This window comes from Protopterus annectens, chromosome 3.part1 (genome assembly GCF_019279795.1).
Source record: "Protopterus annectens isolate FY-2018-M chromosome 3.part1, PAN1.0, whole genome shotgun sequence".
NCBI lineage: Eukaryota > Metazoa > Chordata > Ceratodontiformes > Protopteridae > Protopterus > Protopterus annectens.
Genome location: NC_056732.1, coordinates 121,489,358 through 121,511,499, shown reverse-complemented (window position 1 = coordinate 121,511,499; position 22,142 = coordinate 121,489,358). Strand labels below are relative to the sequence as shown.

The 22,142-nt window shown below is 36.5% G+C and overlaps 1 protein-coding gene across 1 annotated transcript in view; it reads right to left on the bottom strand.

Annotated features, from left to right (window-relative positions):
* CNOT10 (CCR4-NOT transcription complex subunit 10) overlaps nt 1-21,886 on the bottom strand; it is a 2,007,836-nt gene extending 1,985,950 nt beyond the window's left edge. The window contains exon 1 of the mRNA XM_044066643.1: nt 21,800-21,886. The gene's annotated coding sequence lies outside the window, so the exon portion shown is untranslated. The remainder of the gene's footprint in view (nt 1-21,799) is intronic.
* Between the last annotated feature and the right edge of the window lie 256 nt (nt 21,887-22,142).

Genomic DNA, 22,142 nt, shown 5'->3' with positions numbered 1-22,142 from the left:
AACTGCCCAACTACTATTGCAACATGACGGTCAAAGTCAAGGGAATTATCTACCCATGTCCCAAAGTCTCTCACCACACTTTCAATTTGAAGTGGGGTGCTTTTTATACTGTAAGATGACTGAAGGGATTGTTTACTAAATGCAGTAATCGCATGCTTTTGGCATTTATTTTTGACAAGTTTTTGAGGTGCGAGCACCATTTAGAGCTTCTGTGTATCAGAGAAGAACTGGAGAATGACTCAGTTTGCAGTCCTCCACAAACTTGTTTATCCAGAGATCCCAGCTTGTAATTTGAAGATCTGCCAAGCAGGACTCGGCACAGAGCATTATGAAATACCTCTGACCATCTTCATGCTTACGGAGAAAGCACCTACCACCCAAACTACATGGGTTCTTATCCCTCAAACAATTTGCCATCCAACTAGCTATGTAGATGTCAATTTGAAACTCATTCAGTTTGTTGATTATGTTGGCATGTAGTATGGCATCAAAATCTTAACCAGATCAAGATATACTATATGGACAGCATGTCTACTGCCCACTGCTTGTGTTGACTCACTCAAAGAAGATAATCAGATTCATTACACAGGATCTACCCTTAAAGGTAAGCCACTGCGGGTCAAGCTTATAAGATGTTTTACATCGTAGTTAATTAGGTCATTTATGATACATTCCATGACTTAGCAGATAAGAATAGTCAGGCTAATGGGTCTTTAGTTTTCATGGTTACAGGTTGGTCCACCATTTTGAACTGGCATCACAACATCTATATGCCACAATTCAAGGACAAAACCAGTGACTAGGCATGGGTTGTACAGCTGTAGCAGCTGCTCAACTATACTGTTTATTAAACTACCAGGTATATACATGCATGATAAAGGCTATTTTTTTTTGTTTTGGAGAGTATGCTCTTTGATTATTATGGGCAGTTTGACATTCTGTGGGCTATGTGGCTTTGCATGGCTGTTTCAGGGTTGAAATCTGCACAAAATTTCTTTACTAATATATTAGCAACGTATACCGAACCCAACTTGACAGTGCTATTTTAGAAGAGTTCTGGGCAATGATGGATGTTATTCCTTAGTTTCCTTACGTAGCTAAAGGGTGATTTAACTGTTTTTAGCTTATGATTTTAGTCTATGTTCACAGGATACTTTTGCTTCCTGACTGCGCATTTAAATATTTTCAAAAACTTTTTAATGTTAACTTTGATTTGGAAGGTTTTTGTTTTGATATATTATATTTTTTCTTTTTTCATACTTCTTATTTACATATGTGGACAAGATGCGCATAGAGTTTGTTTGCTTAACTGCTCGCTGTGTCAGTATCTTGGGTAATACAGTTGCATTTGAACTAGCAGACTTAATACAAACTTTCTACAGTTCTATGATGAAGTTAGTGTACTTTGCCATTTTTGCATCTGTTTGTGAAATCTGAATGAAAAAGTCAACAATTCATAATTGGATTTAAATGGAAAAGGGAGTAAAGGGTCGACAGTGGACATCAATGCCATGTTGGCAAACATCAGGTCAAGAATATTTTGTCCACTAGTGGATTTCTTGACAATTTGGACCAGGAAATTTTTGTTTATGAACTCAAAGAATATTTGGGCATAACCTATGGTTGAGGTATATGTACCCAGTTAAATCATTGGATAATTGAAGTCTCCTAGGATAATGGAATTCCAGTTAATCTGAAGTTCATCCAGTGTACTTAGGAGCCAAACATGTTTTTTGGGAGCACAGAGGGGATCCTATAACATACAATATGATAACTGACCCTATTTGGTGCAAATTGGATCTTGATCAGTTCTTTTTTTTTTCTATAGGGCTCTGCCTTGAAGCAATTTGGGCAGTCTCTAACAAACATAGATATTCTACCATAGTTACCATTGGACCTTAATGCATGGTAGGCACAAACCCTGGTGGAGGGAGTGCTTTCTGCACTTTTAACCAAGTTTCTGTAACAACACACACATACACTCCAAATACAGCAGGGTCTCAAGAGCAGCAATTTGTTATTTAGACTCCTAGTGTTCGGCAGAGCCACCTTGATATGGTCTGGTGCTTGACATGTTCCTTTTGTTAGGTTGAGAGATCTATCAGCTGGACTCTGCCTAAAAAGGCACTGTGGGATCAGAAAAGGCTTTAGCTAGTATGTGGAAGCATTGAACAAGACATGCAAGCCATCCATTGCAAAACAAGAGTGACTGTCTACAATCTTCTACCATGCTGACAAATGCCCCTCTAGAATGATACCAAATATGCAGCCAGCTGTTGAATCTAATTATCTTTTCCCTGTACCTTGGCATCATTTGAGGAGAGAAAGGATTCTGCTCAAAACCACTGATGCATTTGTGACATGCATGGAAAGCTCTTTCATGACTCTCTGCAGACCCCTCAAGGTTTTACACACCAGGTTGTTCGCAGCCATACGGACCACTACCATGTCATAATCATAATTGTTTGATTTAAGGGTTTTTATAGGACCTTCAATATGTCTGATGGATTGGCTCCTGAAAGGCAGCTCACTGTCACCCTCTCTGTCCAAACTAGTCAGACCAGAATCAGTGTGCCCGTCAATGGAAGTCACCAAACATAAGCATACTTTTGTTACAAGGGTGTTCAGGTGCACTAGTTCAGGAATGGCTAACTACCTTGTGACCATTTACTGTGACATTGCTAACAGGTGCTGTAGTGTTTTATTTACACCAAGCTTTAATCCTGTTTTGAGAGATGTGCCACTGTTCTCAGATTTGCTACTCTACAGCACACATTCCTTCTCTCCATGTCTTTTTCTTTCCCAAGATATGAAAATAAATATGTTTACTTTCTCTGTCATCCATCTCTTTAGTTCAAACAATACCAGTGGCAGAGTGATTTATCCTGGTATAGATCAAAAATCAGTTCCCCTTAGTTTGTTCTATTTACTACATGACTTTTCTTAATTACTACTAATATTCATTTCTTTCAATCTTTAACGTTATATCACTATTTTGAGGTTTTTTTTTAGTATGGCTATTTTCACATGAACTTGGGAACAAACTGTTACCACATTCTTAAAAAATATTTAGTTGGCACATTAATTGTTCAAACCATCTCACTGCAACATGTTCAATGTTCGCCTTTGTATTTCTGCTTCATAAAAGTCCATCTTGTTAATCTGTTTTTCATCATCTACGTTTATCAAGAAAATCGATGCTTTAATTGGGGGGGGGTCTTGCCTATGGCAAAGGCTGTGGGTGAAAAGGGTCTTCAAAGCAGCCTACTTTTTTTCCTGTGTCATTTTTGTCTCCAAGTACAACAACCATCGAGCCTTCCCATGAGGGGACAGTGCCCATGCATTCCTCTGCTCTGAGGATTTTAGCCTACGCTAAGAGCCATCTTATGTAGGTGGTCATTCAGGTAGTCAGGGAGTGCTTTGTGCACACGCTAACATTACAGCAATGCAAATATTTTTGAATGGCATAACACCATACCCTGTGTGGGGGGGCAAGTGAACCACATAGGAGCAGTGGCCTGCAATGTCATTTCCTTGTAAGTGCACACTTCCACACAATCACTCTCAAGGCTATGATCCTTTCTGGTTTGATAAGTCCGATGCTTTATCCCTCCCCTGGTCACCCCTCTACTTTAGTACTCCTCCTCGAAGGGATGGTGGCAGTGTATGTGGCTGGCTCTGTCCCTCTCCCGAGGTCAGGCCTTGTCATCCTCACTGCCAAGCATCAGAGCTGCTAGTCAAACTTTTTGCTTGGACTGTTATCGGGGCTTCATCTCTCTACTCCACCAGCAGTGGCAATCCAATTACATTTTTGTCAGATAAAAAATATGCATTACATCAATCAATCTAAGAGTAAATAAATGGTGCAATACAACACAGCAGTACTAAAAGTATATACTGATAATTCAATGCAACAAAAATTTAGCATGTCCATCAGTTGCCACATGTAGTGTAGCATAGCATGGAAGGATTTAAAAGTATAAACTGAACAGAATGCAAACATAAAAAAGGCATAAATTAAAATTATTAGTTATTCAGCTGTTGGTACTTAAAAACACAGTCAACTTACAATATTTGCTCAAAGGCTCAGAAATTGAAAAAAAATTTCATCTTGTGAAGAACAGGAACTTTCCAGATGGGAAAAAGACCTCATACTGATGAAGTTTAACATCCTCATTCTTAAAGAACTCCATAACTTGTACACATAATGGAGAGTCCTGAGTAGATAATTTGACAGCAAACAGTACTTCTGATACAAAGAGAATTAAGTTCCACTTTGATGGGAGTTCCCTTTAACCATTTTTTTTTAAACCTGCTTGCAGACCATCAGGTTTCTCTATTTCTCAAGTTCTTGCAAGGGGGTACCCATCAACTGGGCAGCATTCAGGGATTTTTCTAATTTTGCCCAGCATGGCAGGGGGACTGCTGTCCCCATTCCATACATTGGTCACCCCAACTACAAGAAAAGTTCAAGTGCTCCTTAGCAATCATTGTCTGTACCTGCTCCTAATGCTTCTGGCATAATCCCCAAGCCTTTATCAACAGTCTGCAGCAGTAACAGGTCAGGCACCCTCCCTCCTCAAAATTGATGTGCAGGCGCCAGCTGCTCATTCCCCCTTCCCAGTCAAATACTCCAATATCCATGTCACTTTGGTTGCAAGTCAAAACTTTATCCCTTCTCAGCCACAAAGTTAATTCCTCTTTCCTTTAAACTGGTTCATAAAATAGGAAGCAGATTAGATGAAGAAAAAGACCTTAAAATACATACACAATGCAATGTTGATGCTGATTTTAAGAGGTCTGTATGCAAATGCATGCTATTTTTCCTGTAACAGTTAACCAGCATATTTAATTCCAAAGAATACACTGTTGAGTCTCTATGAAAGTTCAGCTGCAAATCTAGTTTCAAGTACTCCCACCAGAAGTTTTTCTAGCATTAACCTCCCCAGCAAGCATCAGGAGTGATGCGTCTTTTCAGCCTACGGACAAGTTAAGTCACTTACTCTGTTCATCAGTGAGATAATCAGTTTGTTATGACAAAACCACATCTTACTCTAACAGGAATCTTAGATCTTGACTAAGCAGCTATTTTGAATGCACTGCTTAGACTAGTTATGACTTTTAAAAACATACAACATATGTTGGTAATTTTTTTTGTTTTGTTTTTAACAATAAATATCTCCGTATATCAAGTAGACTAACAAATAACAGAACCAAGGATCTAAATCTTCTTCAGCAAATAAATAAAACACAATGGAGACAGAGGCTCACTACACAGCGCCTTCCGCACCTCTGGAACAGTCTCCCACTTAAAATTAAGAGGTGTGATACATATCCTCCTTCAAATAGGAAATGGATGGAACTGGAGGACTGGATGAGTTTTCACAAACTCAGCCTAGTCTTGACAGGCTTAGCCCTCTTCAAAAAAGGATATACAGTTTAAGGGGATTCATGTTTACCTATTGACAGCTGTTTCTTCAACTGCCAATAGATAAAACAATTATGGTAAAACACCTTTTGGCAATTCTCAAAAACATTTTCTTTCTTTTTTATGTGGAGATTCTGAAATTATATATACCCATTCCAAGACTGTTCAACAACGGAGAAAAGGAGCAATTTTCACAATTTCTCCAATCTATCGGCAGTCAAAGAAATGGCTGTTGATAGATTGACTACATCCCGGTTTATGGGTGGGTCCTGGCATGGTGTAAATGGTCACAAGACTCAGTTGCTTGGTTTATGGGTGGGTCCTGGCATGGTGTAAATGGTCACAAGACTCAGTTGCTTTGTACATCCTATAATCTTACGAACAGAAGTTCAGTCCTTGAAGTAATGTGAAGAAGGCCACTGTTTTTTTAGTCAGAACTGAAACTCGCTTTCTGATTATACTGCAGTGACTGGAGAAAAGTGAATCAAGCAACTATAAATGCAGTTATCTACATAGAGGAGACAGCTTTTGGTATTGCAGCTTATGTTATTTACATAACCTGTAAGTACAGTGATGTCAGAGTATTTGCCATGGCCACAGAAGATGGAATAATAGGACCATTATTGTACTGCATTCATAAATAAATGGGGTTTAGCTTCAGGTAGAGGTCAGTCTTCTAGATAAAAGACTTCAAGAACAGTCAGACACCCCTACAACAGGAACAAAGTTGTCTCCCCCATGGAAGGCATCTGCTGTAAGGACAGTAATCTGTACAATTTATTTATGTATTTTTAATTATTAAATGAGCGCAGAGGTTGCCAGCAATCTACCTATATTTGGTTTAACAGACAGAAGTATCAGAATAAATCTGAGGACAGCTGACAGATAAATAAAAAGCAGTAGTCCACTATCTAAATTAACCCATACTGTGCAAAAAACAAAGACAAATGTACTGCTGCAAAACAAAAATAATCTACTACTGTAACAAACTGAAAAAACTACTATATAAAAATAACATTTTCCTCCACCCCCTTTTTTTGCTTCATACTCTCCAGGCATCCCAGTGCCCCTGTTCATCATTAGGTTTACCAGCTCCTCCTTCCACCTCTGGGCTTTCTCCATCTCAGGGTTGGGGAAGGAGTGGATATTAAGGTTGTGGTGGGGGGGGGGGGGGTTCATGCTTGTGACTCTTTTTTTTAATTAAATATATATATATATATATTTTTAATTTAATGACCTATCAATGCTTATTCCCTCCCTTACATTTGTCTATCTCATCCAAAGGTTGTTTCTCTCTACTGATCACACCTCCCTTCAGGGGAATGCCGATGAATGCTCTTCCCCCCAGGATAGGCATGCCCATCCCTCCATGCCAATGACTCAGTTGCCCAAGCCACTAGCTGGGCCACAGTTAGGCCTTTATCCTTCTCCTCCACTGTGCTGGCTTAACTTTTGTTAATGCTTCGGTAAGTAAAAATAATCAGCTATTTGGCTACCAAAACTTCTTAAAGTACTCTGTATTAGATATACTGATTTATTATGCACTTGAAAAAATATATCCGTTTCTTCATTGTACCTTACAATAAAACAGCTCTAATTTCATCAATTGTTTCCTTTGGATTTTTTTCCTAGAAACAATGTGTAAATGATATTATTTTCCCTTGTGACAAGTGAGTGTGTTGCAATATGATTTCCACTGCTGTTACTTTCAGCAACACTGAAATCACCCCCAAGACATATTTTTATTTGTCAACTGGTTTGACCAATGTAACTGAAGTCACAAAATTACCAAATGGTTAGATGGTGGATGTAATCGGTTTGGAGTTAAAGAACATGTTCTAATGCCAGGTTCCAAGGGCAACATTGCTAGTCTGTGAAGGCCCGTTGCTTGTTTACATGCAAAATGACTAATCTAACTCTTTGGCATACAGGGATGAAACTCTGACTATGACCAAGATGACCACATATCAATTAGTGGCAGAGGCACAGGACAAGCCAGGAGGAGAATGATGGCAGTCAGGAACCAAAATCAACTCACAAACTCTGGGAGAGAGGTAGTTCAACTCTGACATCTACAAAAATGGTCCATGTTATGCAGATGAGCTAGGATGTGCAAGTGGCTCTGCCAAGCCATGCCTGCGAGGTACAATCATGGGCAAGAACAAGCCAGCCTGTATGAGAAGGCAATGAAGATTCTTCCATAGTCTACATATCTGCCAACGAGGGGAAGAAGTTAGGGTTAAACTGGAAAAACCCGGACAGCTGACTGGATGAGTGGCTCTCACCCAACAGGGGAAAAAAAATGGGTGACCGATGGAGGGCTGATGGTCAGCAGGCAGGGGGATAAGAAGACAAAAATATATATGCACTTACATAGAACAGGGTTGTGGTACTATCTTGTACAAATGGCAAGACACTTAAAATGGAGTACGGAAATGAAAACATGGAGGGTAAAAGTAGTAATGGCCATAAGTTCTTTCAAATATTTTTGTCTAAACCTGACATTACTGGGACATTTTCCCAGCACTTTTCGTTTTCCTAAGCCAGTCCCACACGTAATCAGAAGCAACCACTGTTAACTAAAGGGGCAGGTTTGCTTATTATTAAAATGTACATGCAGATGCTTCCACAACGGTTTGCTCATTTTTGAATAACTTCAAAATTGTCTTATAGGGAATATACTGCACAAACGTTTTTCAGACAGATAAAAGAGATAAGGTTATATAAGCTGCATAAGCTATTATGTATTTGAATGCAAGACATTTAATCTTTAACTACCATGGTAAGACCATGTGCAGCAATTTTAAGACAGCTAAAATTTTGAGTTAAGAATTCTCTGAGATACCACAGTGTCAGTCAGTATATAATACAATGAAATCATACATCAGTGTTTGCATTAATGAGTGTAAACCGTACACATGCTGAAGTTCAGCCTTACCTGCAAACACAGATATAGGCTACTGACTGCGCTGGTTATCAGAAGAACAACTGATGTACAATCCCACAAAAGTGCGTATTAAATAGACAGACAGACAGACAAACAAAAAGGGCTTATAATCACTGCCAGAATAACACAAAAAGAAAATCCCTGTAATTGATCAGATCATAAATGCAATTATACTTTCTTATGTACATCAGCAGGTAGTTATAAATGTTTCCTTATAGGCCCAGTGAAGCACTATCAGCAAAACATGCACACTACTCTGTTCAGGGAGGAGAACTATTGATAAGTAATACATGTAAATGTGCTTTAAGCACAGCAGTTTCTTCCACCCCCTTTTTTGCTTCATACTGTCAGATTATCATTATAAATGCAACTATACTTTCTTATTTATAGAAAAACAATGAGAATATTCTTAAAAAACTATGGAGTTAAAACATTTAAGTAAGGAAAAAATGAAGAGAGATACTGATAGAAGAATAATGGGAATAGAACAGGAAAAGGTTAAAAAGGTAGACATGCATTAAAAATAATATTCCATGAAAACAGTATACTTCATGAATGCAACACAGAAATAAATCAATTGTAATGTCTTTAGTAGGAAACTGTTCTGATTACTGTACAAAAAATAAATAAATAAATAAATAAATAAATAAATAAATAAATAAAGGAGCTCTGTCCCCAGCCATCACTAAACAGACAAATGCAATAACTTCAAAACTGTCTTGTAAAGAATGTAGTACACATCAAACTTTTTTCTTCCCAACAGATGAGAAAGTATTTATAACTGTCTGCTGATGTACATAGTAAAGTACAATTTAATCTATAATGATAATCTCAACAACTACATGAATTTTCTTTTTCCCCCTCTTGGTTCAAGTTGACAGACAGTCAACATTTAACTACTGTCACTTAATTTTTCATATTCATGAACTTAAACAGAACACTTTAATATAATTGATAAAGGACTGAAGAAAAATAGCAGGAATGTGAATAGCTGCAGAGGATAAACAGCAGGAAAATGTGCCAACGCCTCATAGTATAACATTAAAACATTTATCGCCAATTGTGTGTCATGTGACCATTTCTATATAGGAAAAACAAAAAGGGTTTGGAAAAGGAGAATTTACGAACATAATTTGGCCATCAAGAACAAAGACAAGTTCAATTCTTTGGCCAAACATTCATTAATTTGCAAGGACTTTAGGAAATTTCAATTTTCAGTTTTGGAGAAAGTTACCACCACTGAGATAGGGGGAGATTTCAACAATGTGTTGGAATGCAAGGAGACTTTGTGGCAACTTGTATTAGGGGCGGACAGGCCACCCGGTCTTAATGAATCTATTAATTTAAAGTGTTTTTTAATGTATAGGTAGATATACATTAGTACATATTTAACATACACACACATATATATGCGTATGTTTGTGTACAACTTATACATTTGTACATACATATATATATATATATATATGTTTGTGTGTGTGTGTGTGTATATATTTATATTCATTTGTACATATATTTTTATTACAACAATATTTTTTACACAAAATTTCTTTGGTTAATTATTTAATTATCTGTAATTATCTGTTGTTGTGTGATGTCATTTCCTGTATTGTGTTGTATTTAAGGAACTGGTAAACTTTATGTATTGTTCTGAGGAAGTTCACGTATTAAATTGTGGATGAAAGCGCTAAAAACAAGTTTGGTTTTTCTTGGTTTCTGGCTGTTTCACTAGTGGATTTTTGTTGGGTTTTTTTTTTGTGATTCGTAGTTTGGAGTTACATTAAAACATTTACTTACTCACTATCGCATGACATTTATTTAGTCATTATTTATTAGCATTTGTTTACCGGGAAAGTGGGGGGGGGGGGCAAAATAATGAAGAGACATTTAAAGAAATGACAAAACTTTTTAAAATGAGAGTCTACCTCTCACCATTACCCTATGATTAACAATACCATAAACCAAATCAGCAAACAATAAAAAAAAAGTTGTGTGTTTTATGTGAGTGAGGAATATTGCAACACTTGCCCCTGCTTCTGAATACCAGTACAGGATAAAAAACATGAAGTGTAGTCTTATTTATTTCCCTACTGTGACTTGATAACTGAATTGCCCCTAATGGGTGTATCCATTTACAGAGGGGACCCTGAAAGAAAAGCTCTGCATGTGTCCCACAGCTTGATAAATGGACAAGACAAAACAATGCATTTGCCTTCCCTATCAAGGACTGAAATCAGACTATAGGCAAAAATAAATAAATAGGGGGCTCCTAAATGAAAGACCAGCACTGGTACAGTTTTTAGTAGAATCCAGAACAGAAGCTGCTGTTAAAAAAAGAATAATTAGTAAAGCATATAAAATATTGTATGATAATTACAAGAATCAATCAGAGGAGCTTAGAAAGGATTGGGAAGAGAGATTGGATAAGCAATTCACAAAGACAATGGGGGATATATGTATATCTCCCAAATATGCAACAAAGTCTAGAAGATTTAGGATTTTTGCCTGGAAGTGTTTACATAGCTATTTTTATACCCAAAGAAGACTCCAAAGAATTTCTCCTCAGGTGGATAGCAAATGTTGGAGGTGTGATGGGCAAGAAAGAGGTAGCTGGGAACATATTTTTTATAAGTGTGATGAGCTGGCAGACTTTTGGGATTCCCTGTGGACCGCTCTGTCGGAGATGCTGGGTGAGCAGATTGGACTGACTGGGGAGATGGTTTTTTTGAGTTATGCTACAGAATCTGAATTGCCTGGACATAGTAAAATCGTGCGGAGTCTAATTAAGCTGGCTGCCAAAAAAACAATTACTAGAAAATGGAAATCAAAGTCTAGACTAACTTTACTAGAAGTAGCGAACATAGTAACAGAGAACAACTGGAACTGGGATATTTAGAAAACGGAAGGAGCAAACTACATAGGAAAAAAATGGGAATTGTGGGAACAATATCTGCAGAGCAGGAATGAGGTTTAAGAGGCAGAATTTGAATGAGCTATACAATGCTTAACTGACAATGATGGATGGTTTATAAGTGATGTACAATGTATACAACTATAGATGTTTCAATGGTGGGTGATGTAAACTGTAACTAAAGTGATATTATTTTGTATGTTTTTCATTTATATAAATGTAAGATTATTAAATTTACACACGACAAAGACAGATATTTGGGGAAAAAAGACAAAACAAGGCATTTGAAAAGCAATCCAAGTTGTAAAAAAAATTAATCAAACATGACAGAACACTATGATACTGTACAAAAGAAGCACAGAATACGACAAAGATGATGCAGTACAAAATAAGTTTGCGCAATAAATCGTGCACAGGTAAAGTACATGGCATAGTTTTGAGTTCTATAAGCATTACCTGTTCTTTATGGCATAAATATTCAAGTGATATCATATGGACACATAGTGCAAGATAGTGTAACCATTCCATTCCTTCCAACTGGGGAGTCTTACTATTTGGAGGCTAAGCATAGCATAATCTATCTTTCACACTACTGCATCATTTTTTAAAAGAGCAAAGACATATCTTTAGACTGTTATCATTAGATACAAGTAATTAGCTGAAAGGGACTGTACAGTCTTCACTCATTTGCTTGTCCATCTTTTCCTATCAGTCTTCCGATTTAGGCCGGTCAATCAAGGAAGATGCATCCCAAATTTGTGTGAAACCTGCTGTGTAGAATCAGCTGTACTGTCAATGCCCAACAATGTGCCCACTAATTTTACTGGCCTGTGGAGAAAAAAACTGCACAAAATTACTGCTGATTCTTAGTGCCCCTTGTTTACCATGACCTCTCAAGCTGAAGAACCAAGAGACATCTTGAATCAGTACTAAATCTGTGACTATACATACACTTCCCTAAACTCTACAGCCTGCATTTTATTAGACATCCAAAAGCCAAGAACAACTTCCCAAATATGTTGTGAATTAATGAAACCAAAGTAACTATACAGTTATTTTTTTTTTATTTCTCCAAGTCTTTTGGGTTTCTAATACCATGATGGGAACGAAACCCATTCCCAAGTCAAAGTATGATTAAAAGCTCATGAACTTAGTACTGTTACCATCTTTGATGTTAGCCAAAAGTGCTTTTCTCAGCACCCACAATGCGCCCAGAACTGACTCCTCCTGCAATTCATAAGGAGTTACATGTATCAGTAACATATCTAAATACCACCGTAAATATTTTTTTATGAGACCCACTGCTCTTACTACTATTGGAACTGTCTGGGTATCCTTCTTCCACACTGCCCTCATTTCTGCCTGCAAATCCTGGTAGTTTAACACTGTCTCACTCTATATGCAAGATACTTATCGCTGGGTGCAGTAATTTCACTGATCAATACTACTTTTGTCTTGTTTTCATGTACTACTATATCTAGATTTCTCACATCTATTTTGTGAACGGTTTTTAATGAATAATCCCATGCAATATAAATTTCATCATTCTCTATAATGCTTTGTGGCTGATATTTCCAATGCTTCTCAGCTACTTCAATACTGTAAATGTTTGCACAATCCCCAGTGCAGCAGTCTTGCCACATTAATAGGCCTTCCAATACACAGGCCCTCTGCCAGTAGTGTATCACACCCAGCAACAAGATGTGCGACTGTTTCCAGTTCTGTTTTATAGAACCTGCATTTGTCCGTTTCTCCCATGTGTTCAATAGACTTCGTAAACCAATGTGTATGTAGTCCACTACCGTGGGCCGCTAATTTTGACCTTTCATCTTTTGGTTTAAATTCCCCTGCCCTTAACCATTCCTGCTTTTAGAACCTAAGCAAAATTAGATTGTTCCAGGAGTTTTCTGTACTTACAACTATATTTTTACCTTTTTCTAAATTTCTTGCCTTCTCATCTGGTCCTTCTCCTTATATTCTTTTTTTTTGTTTTTAGCACATTCAGTTGCAGTCTGATTTTTGTCTCCTTCTGATTTGGTTGCTTAACACCAATATGCTTCTGCTAACCTAAGCAGGGAAGGCATCTTAGATTTGTCCACTTCATATTTCAAAACTTTCTCTATGTTTGGATCTGATGAGGTCAGCAGATACGTGTGTAGTCCTATGATTTCAGATCTATAAATGTAATCAATTTCTAGGAGGCCCATATCTCCTTCAGAACATGGTTCATAGATTCATGGGATATATAATCTTGGTGTACAATGATTTTTATACATCATTTGATAAGCATGAAGCATCGTTTATGTTTTCCTGTCCAACTGATCCAGTACTTTTTGGGACTAGTCCATCACCCCAAAACTGTTAAGTTAGAAGAGGAAGAGCAAATTGGTTTATACTTGGACTTAGTTCCTAGATGTCAGGGATGTTCAGTGTTAATTTTAGTCTTCTAAAATATTCAAATTTTGTTCACATTTGTTCATTTTTTATTGTCAATCCTTCAACAAATCTCAAATATTTATACACTCCTTTCTGCTCAAGTTCCTTTTTAGCACATCCCTGTGCCAGACCAATATTTTCTTGGTACTGCAACTTTTGTGCATTTATCAAGAACAAATGACATTCTTATATCATCTGAGAGAGTTTTGACCACTTCCAGTTGAGCTTTCTGCTCATCTGATGAACTACTCTATTTTAAATCATTCACAAAAAGAAAATGAGAAGTCTTTACATTTTGCTGTTAACTGGGAACAAAATTGTAACCATGACTTACTCTGTTAAGTAAACAGCTTAATGGCAAGACAAACGAACAGCGGTAACAAGAGAGTCACCCTGGAATATTCCCTTTGAATTTTTGTTTCTGCAATAATAATAATTCACCCTTTATCACTGCCTAGCTGCAAAGTGGTTTGCCTCGGTTTCATTGTCACTGTAATGTAACCAATCAATGTAGTGTGTACATCTGTAAGCAGTCCTTTATTCATGAATGCGGGATGCTGTCAAATGCTTTTTTTATCTATCCATGCCATACTTAGATTTCTCCCCCTTTTTAAATTCACTATTAGGAATTTAACAAATGATCCTTCATTCCATATGACTTTCTTTGGTTACCTTTTTGTTTTATCTCGAGGAGTCAGTTTTCTTCTAAACTATGAACTCTGTCAGCATCAATTCCAGTAGTTTATACATTGTCGAAGGCCAATTTTTGGTTCATAGTTTTGAGGAGAGCTTGCAGGCTCACTCTTAAGGAGAAGTATAATTTTTCCTGTTGTTAACCAGGCTGGCATGTGTTCAGGGTGTGCATATAATTAGTTCTTACTCAGGGCATATAATTAGTTCTTACTCAGGGCTAAATCTTTGTGCAAAGATGTTAATACTTTTAGCTAGAAGTTAGGTACTGCAGGCCTGGGATTTTCTGGTTAGGAGCTCTTATTAACTTAATTTCGCTGACCATTACTTCTTCCCATTTCATACAGTGTACATTTGAACTTCTTACTGTTTCTTTTACTTATACCTAGTCAGCATCTTTGTTATGTTCTACAGGGTCTTCATATATATTTCTCCAAAATATGTCTTTTCTTCCTTTTTTGTGCTGTTTCGATTCCTTTTGCTTTGTTTCCCCAAGTCTCAACAAAACTTTTTTGGATCATCAATGAATTGCTTATTTTGTACTTTTCCTTCATATTTATCTGCATACATTCTAAGTTTATCTGCCTGTACTAATGGCTTTAGATTATTACTTGCAACAGTGCACAACAGATCCTGGACTGTTCTGATATTGCTCATTGCTTTTATCACCTCTCTTTTTCCAAATATTTCTGTTGATCTGTTCCCTCTTCTACACGCTTCTAACAGAGACACTTCTTGTCTTAAATTGCTTTATAATTTTCTCCCTTAGATACCTCCATGTGATGGCATTTGAATGTTTCCCTTCCTTAACCTTACTGACCTGTATTTCTGTGTAACACTTTATCTGTTATTAATTTTGCTGAAGTAATATATCCTACTTACGGTTATATAACACATTTTTGTTAATAGTCTTGATTACTGCATTCCTTTATTTTATCAGGCTTCTAACATTTTAGGTCTTATTAACTTTCTGTAATCTATTTCTTTCATCCATCTTAATATGTTAATCCATCTTGATTAAATCAAGCAACTCTTCACTTAGATCATTTTCTTCTAAACTTAGGGCACATTCTTTGTTCTCTGTCGCTGTGGGCATATTACAGAAAGTTACAGAACATCTTTTCTTCTGCTGCATCCTGTGTTAGCCATTAACGCTTTCATATGGGAACTCACTGGCATATCACTCCATAAAACTGGCTACTCCAGAATTGCCACAGTTTCCAGTTCCTTCCCTTGCTGTGCAACTCCAACTGCACTTTTGTACCGGTTTCTTATGAAAGCTCCAGAGTACTTTCATGTGATAACTCATCAGATGCTTGCCATTCCATCTGTTTCTACTTAATTTGGGGACTCATTGTTTCATCATGTTATGACATTACCAGAGTTGAATTTTTTACACTACATCCTTTGCACTGTAAAATTTTCCGCATCCAGATGCTTTTGCCTGTATTTCTTTTCAAATATACTTGATGCTGCTTTTTTGTAACAATTAGCTTTATTTTCTACTTTGCATAAATATTGCACAATATTAACTTTTCTTTCCCATGTCCACATTTCTTCTTCAGATGTCTCTCGCTTCACTTGTTTCTCCTTACTTTGGAAGCTTACTGTTCCATCATGCTGTGACATAACCTGCATTAGCCTTACAACAATACATCCTTCACTTCATAGGTATTCCATAGCTTCAGCTTTTATTTAATTTTACTTTACTAATCGTCTATTCTATGTCCCCCCTTTGTGATCTTATTTTTTGGACTGTCAAATTTACCATATCTGTATGCCTTTGCCTGTATTTTTCTTCAAATATCTTTGGAGCTGCTTTTTTGCATAGCATAGTTTGGCTTTCTCCTTAGCATAAATATTACATTACATCAGACCTCTCTTTTTTTCCCCATGTCAGTGTTTCTTTTTTAGACCTTTCAAAAATTACTAAGTTTTGTTCTTTATATTTCTGCACTTCCTCAGTCATTACTTTTTCCAAATGACTCAAACTTTCTTGGTCTATTTAGTGTTTTCATGAATATGTTGCTTTAATGAACACAAATTTGCATCTGAAGCTTTTGACAGTTTTTCTTGTGCAAGTATTTTAAGGTATTCATCTATAAGAATACCCTGCTGAAACAGAAAATAACTAATTGTGGGGTATGGATGAAAGATTCAGTACCAATCAGACAATATTTAAAACTACAGTAGGAGAATTGCCTTCACTGACATTTTCACTTTAGCATTAACTGATTATAAATCAGAACTGTTTTGCTGCAGTTTGTGTGTACATTTCAAATCCTACCATTCCTGTACACACTGATTCCTACACTAGATTGTTGTATACATTTTGTTTTTGTCTACATATGTTTATTTAGAATAATCTTCCAGGAACATTACTTAAAACTGGATTTCCCACATGGACATCCCTGGTTAACTAAAACAATCCATTCATCCATCAATAGTTTCTGAGTTTAAGTATAACAGATGTTAAGTATGGACACCACTACCAAGAAACTTCTTAGCCAAAAAAAATACACGTTTAACTTACCTGCATAACTTTTGTTCTGTTTAACTCAATAATTTGATATAGTTTTACTTTATAACAATCCATACTGTACACTACTGAAAACTTAAATTTTACTATAACATAAATACAGTTAGCCAGGCACTTCTGATGGGTCTATTTTCAGTGGAGGCCACATGACAAAACTCAGCTCCTGTTACAATTAAAAATATATATATCTAAATATACACCGGCCAAATGAAGATAAAACTAACAAGCCCAGGAAACATAAAAGTGAAAGAATTCCTATAAAAATAAGCTAAGAGTTAGTTTTAATTATTTATTCAACATCTTGGAACATCTCCATACTGCACTATAATATATTGCAAACATTTTATTTACATCTGACTGAAATATTTCTGATTGAAATTATGCATTTTTTCTGACTTGTACATTTTGTATTTTTCACGCTATACTGCAAATGCATTCACATTCTTCTTCTATAAAACAATTTAAAAATGCTTCCTCATTGTTACTTTTATATGTATGCATATTCTTTATAGTTATCACATTGCCTGATTATTTGCATTGCTCATTGTCATGGCTGTACTGCTGTCTTTACATGGGTCATAATTAAAAATGGTCAGAAGACATGCTCACCTACCTAGTAAAACTGTAAACAAATAAAAACAGCTAAAAATCTCCCTATACATTTAAAAGGAGAATAACATATATAGATATAAAGATCGGGTGGCACGATGCCAGGGTAATCCTATGGGCTAGGCTTGTAAAAGGCACCAGGGCCATTAGCCTATATCTACCTCCTTTGTCTCATCACTGCTCCAAAAACTAAAACCTACCACCCTCTCTGCAGACAAACTTCCTGCAGAATTCTTGCAAATAGGAGCCAAAGCCACTGCCTATCCCATTTCTATTCTGATAAATAGATCTATAAATGAAGGAATTTTTCCTTCTATCTGGAAGATATCTTACATCATTCCACTACACAAACGGGGGAACTCTAATGACTTCTCAAACTTTCGCCCCATAGCACTTCTATCACCTCTAGCTAAAATTATGGAAAACTGTAGCCATAAACAACTACTTAACCACCTTCTCCATAACAACCTACTTGCTAACTGTCAGCATGGATTCAGACCTTCCCACAGTACTACCACTGCTTTACTCTCCTTTACCAACTCTATCAACTACAATCGCAACAATTGTCTATCATCTTCAGTCTTCATTGACTTATCTAAAGCTTTCGACATGGTCAATCATAAACTTCTTCTGCACATACTAAAATCTCTCTCACTTGATACCCCTTCCTTAACTTGGCTTACATCTTACCTAGAAAACTGTCAGCAGGCAGTACTCTGGAAAAATTCACTATCTAATCTCCTTCCTACGTCTTCAGGTGTACCTCAAGACTCTATCCTAGGCCCCCTTCTATTTTCTATATTTATTAATGACCTCCAATCATATCCCTAACACTACCTGCATACAATGATGATTCTACTATAATCTGCAGTGCTACCTCTCAAACTGAACTCCAGTCTCTTACCCAAAAAGCCTTTACCACTGTTGAACAATGGTTCTCAGACCGTTGCCTTCTCCTCAACCCCAAGAAAACCAAACTGTTAGTGTTCTCACCTACTCGTAAATCTACCCCACTTAACTTCACTCTCACTTCCACTGATAGCACTCTCATTTCTCCAGATTCAACTACAAAATTACTAGGAATAACTGTTGACAATAATCTAAGTTTTGACTCTCACATCAACAACACAATAAAATTGGTTTAACAAAAAAATTGGATCCCTTTACAGAATTAAACCCTTCCTTACACCTGAAGCAAGAACTACCTTAGCCAGATCTCATCTTATCTCTACTCTTCTATATGCTTCCCCCATTTACACTAATCTCTCCAAAAACAACCTCAAGAAACTTGCTACATCTTACTATAATATTGCTAGATTTGCTACAGGATCCCAGTTAAGAACTCACCACTGTCTGAACCTAAGACAACTAGGTTGGCTTGAACTTCCTAACAAACTAATACTTCAACAGCTCTTAATAGCTCAGAAAATTCTATATCAACCAACTAAAATACCAATACTCTCTAACCTCATTTCACCATATAATAACATGAAACACCTACGTTCTTCAAACAAACTACTGATTTATACTCCCAAACCAAATAACTCTGCAGGTGACTGCCTCTTTTCCAACTCTGTTGCAAAAAATGTGGAACAAACTACCCTCTGATATCTCATCTTTGTCCGCACTACCACTTTTTAAAAGACAACTGAAAATGCATCTCAATAATCACTGGCTTTGCTCCTGTACCAACCCAGATTAACTTTCCTTCTTCCTCTCTCTCTCTTTTCTTCTTCCATAATTACTTTCATTCTCTTCGCCCTATATCCTTGATAGCTATCCCTTTACAGAACATCTATGTAGATAAATGTTATCTCATATATACTGTATGACCACTGTATAAAAAAAAAAAAAAAACATTTCATTTTTTAAAACATTTTATTATTTCTCTTTTGTTTTTGCTCCTATCATATTTGTATATTACATATATTAACTAATTCTGTTTTGCCTATTGTATTGCCTATTGCTGTTTAAACTTGTAATAACCACTGAAGCTTTTCTCCCCGGGCCTCTACTGAAAATGGACATCTATCCAGTTGGACTAGCCCGGTCAACAAATGTAAAATAAAAATAAACATTTTATTATATATATATATATATATATATATATATACTTAGCATTAATTATACAATTTGACTGTACGTACTAACTCTGTTAATGCAGCCCTTCTAACAACACTACGTCTCTATAAAGTAGTTACATTCCTAGCTGCAACTCTCACCACAGAGGTAATACTAACTATGCACTACTTTGCCTAAGTGATTATCCCTGCTTAATTTCCTAACTAATGTTATGTTCCTCCACATACATAAATTCAACCATATATTTGTCTATACTAAAGTGTTTAAAGTTTTGTTCTATTTGACACTATGCATATATTTTTGTTTTTACATGCTTATCCTGTAAATGTGTTCACGCTCCCATTTTTTTTGTCACTTTTGTTTATAATTTCTATTACTTGTTGTGATAATTTGTATGCAAGCTTAGACTGGAGCTTTTCTCTCTGGGCCTCTGCTGAAAATGGGCACTGTCCCAGTCAGACCATCCCAGTAAACAAATGTAAAATAAACATTTTTTTTTTTTTTTACACACGTATACATTTAAATGTATACACATGTGTGTGTATGCATGTATCACTATCACATACACACACACATATATAGGATCATAAGAAGTTACTAGGTTAATGGCCCAAGGTCCCTGACAAGCCACGCCTAATTTACCATTACCACGATCAGCACCTATAGCCCCTGTCCAAGAAGAACAGAGGCAGAACCACATGGTGAATTTATGAGTACCTATCCAATCATCCAGACTGCGTTTGAAGAGGGCCAATGAGGTGCTCTGTTTCATAAATATGTATTTCATACACACATGCATATAAACACACACACATATATATATATATATATATATATATATATATGGGAACACTACACAATCGCAAACGTTTGAAATCTTGAATTTCAAACTATTGAGACCAGAGTGCCGAAACCCCACAATACCAAAAGATCAGAAGTGAGAATTTCAAAATCCCAATGATCGGAGATGTTGAAATTTGCGATTCTGGTGTTGCGGTTTGTGAATGGGTAGGTGGAAGGTAGGGCAAGTATTTCTGTGAGTGTGTTGGTTATGGGTTGTAGTGTGTGTGTGTTTTGAATGTGATGTGTGTGTGCGAGGGGAATGGTGGTGTGTGGTGCTTTTTTCATGTGTGTCTGTGTAGTGCGACCTTGGCATTAGAATAATTAAATAAGGAGGTGTGGGGGGTGAAGCCCCCCACATGGGAGGTGCAGGGGTGCTTGACCCCCTGCTTGTCTGTAGTGTAGGTCTGTTTGTGTTCTGGGGAGGGTGCGTGAATGTTTGTGTGTGCGCTGTATGTTTGGTATACTTTTTGCGGTTTTGGTTTTTTGGGTTTTTTGGTGTTTTGGGTCTTTGGTCTCGGTATTTTGGGCGTCAGGAATGTGTGTGTTCGGGATTTAGTAGGGGATCTATTATTTATATATATATATATATATATATATATATATACACACACACACACACACATACATATGTTCTCAAACTTACATACACAGATTTTTTAATATATATATATATATATATATATATATATATATATATATATATATATAAAAACTGTGAGAAATATTAACAAGTAATATACGAATGAATACAACCTTCTATGCATAACGTAAAAATAAGAGACAAGATGCTTCTTGAGTGTATAAAACTTTTAACTTGCATGACAATGTAACACCTTTGACTGGCACGCTGGTCTAAACGTAAGAACAGGTAGAACAAAATAATAAAAGTCATGCACTTTCAGAATTAGTTTGTTTCAAGAGGTCCAAGCAAAGCAGATTCCATACATATATTAAACACAACTCAATTTCTTTTCTCTGGCACCAGTAACACACCATGATCAAGACTGGACTCCTCATTCTAATACATAAATCATGACACTTGAAAGATCCGGGCTACTTTCACCGCACCAATTTCTGAATAAAACAACTGGGAGGTAATTCCCACAGTACAACAGACAGTAACCTAACATAAATGACAAATAGTGTGACAATTCATAAAGTGTCAGGATACAGGACACCAGCGAACTTCCATACAGCTTCCTAAAAGACAAGTTAACATCACACGTTTTTTACTGAATTCTTTAATATATATCTAACCAAGCTCACCCGCGTAAGGTACTGTGAAAAACATATAAAAGAAATAACTCAACTTACTATTACACTCCTGCCAGGATTTGCTTACTGGTTTTGAATTGGTGTAAATATGGCAAGCGAGAATCCCACACGTTTTCACGCAAACGAGATTTTGACATCATCTAATACGCGACGCAAACATTTTTTTTTTCACTAAACCGTAACAGGGTCTTGTTTGCTGTGTTCTTGGTTGTATCAGTTGTAGTGAATCCGTAGTAAGAGTAGTGTGACTATTTATTGGAGTGTATTGTTGCACTTGTATTTGGTTTGGAAATGATTACATAGATAAGAGGTCAACTTAAGGGCAGTTTTCATTTTTTATTTATTAACTAAGAAAACTACAGAAACGAGAGGATTCGCGTTG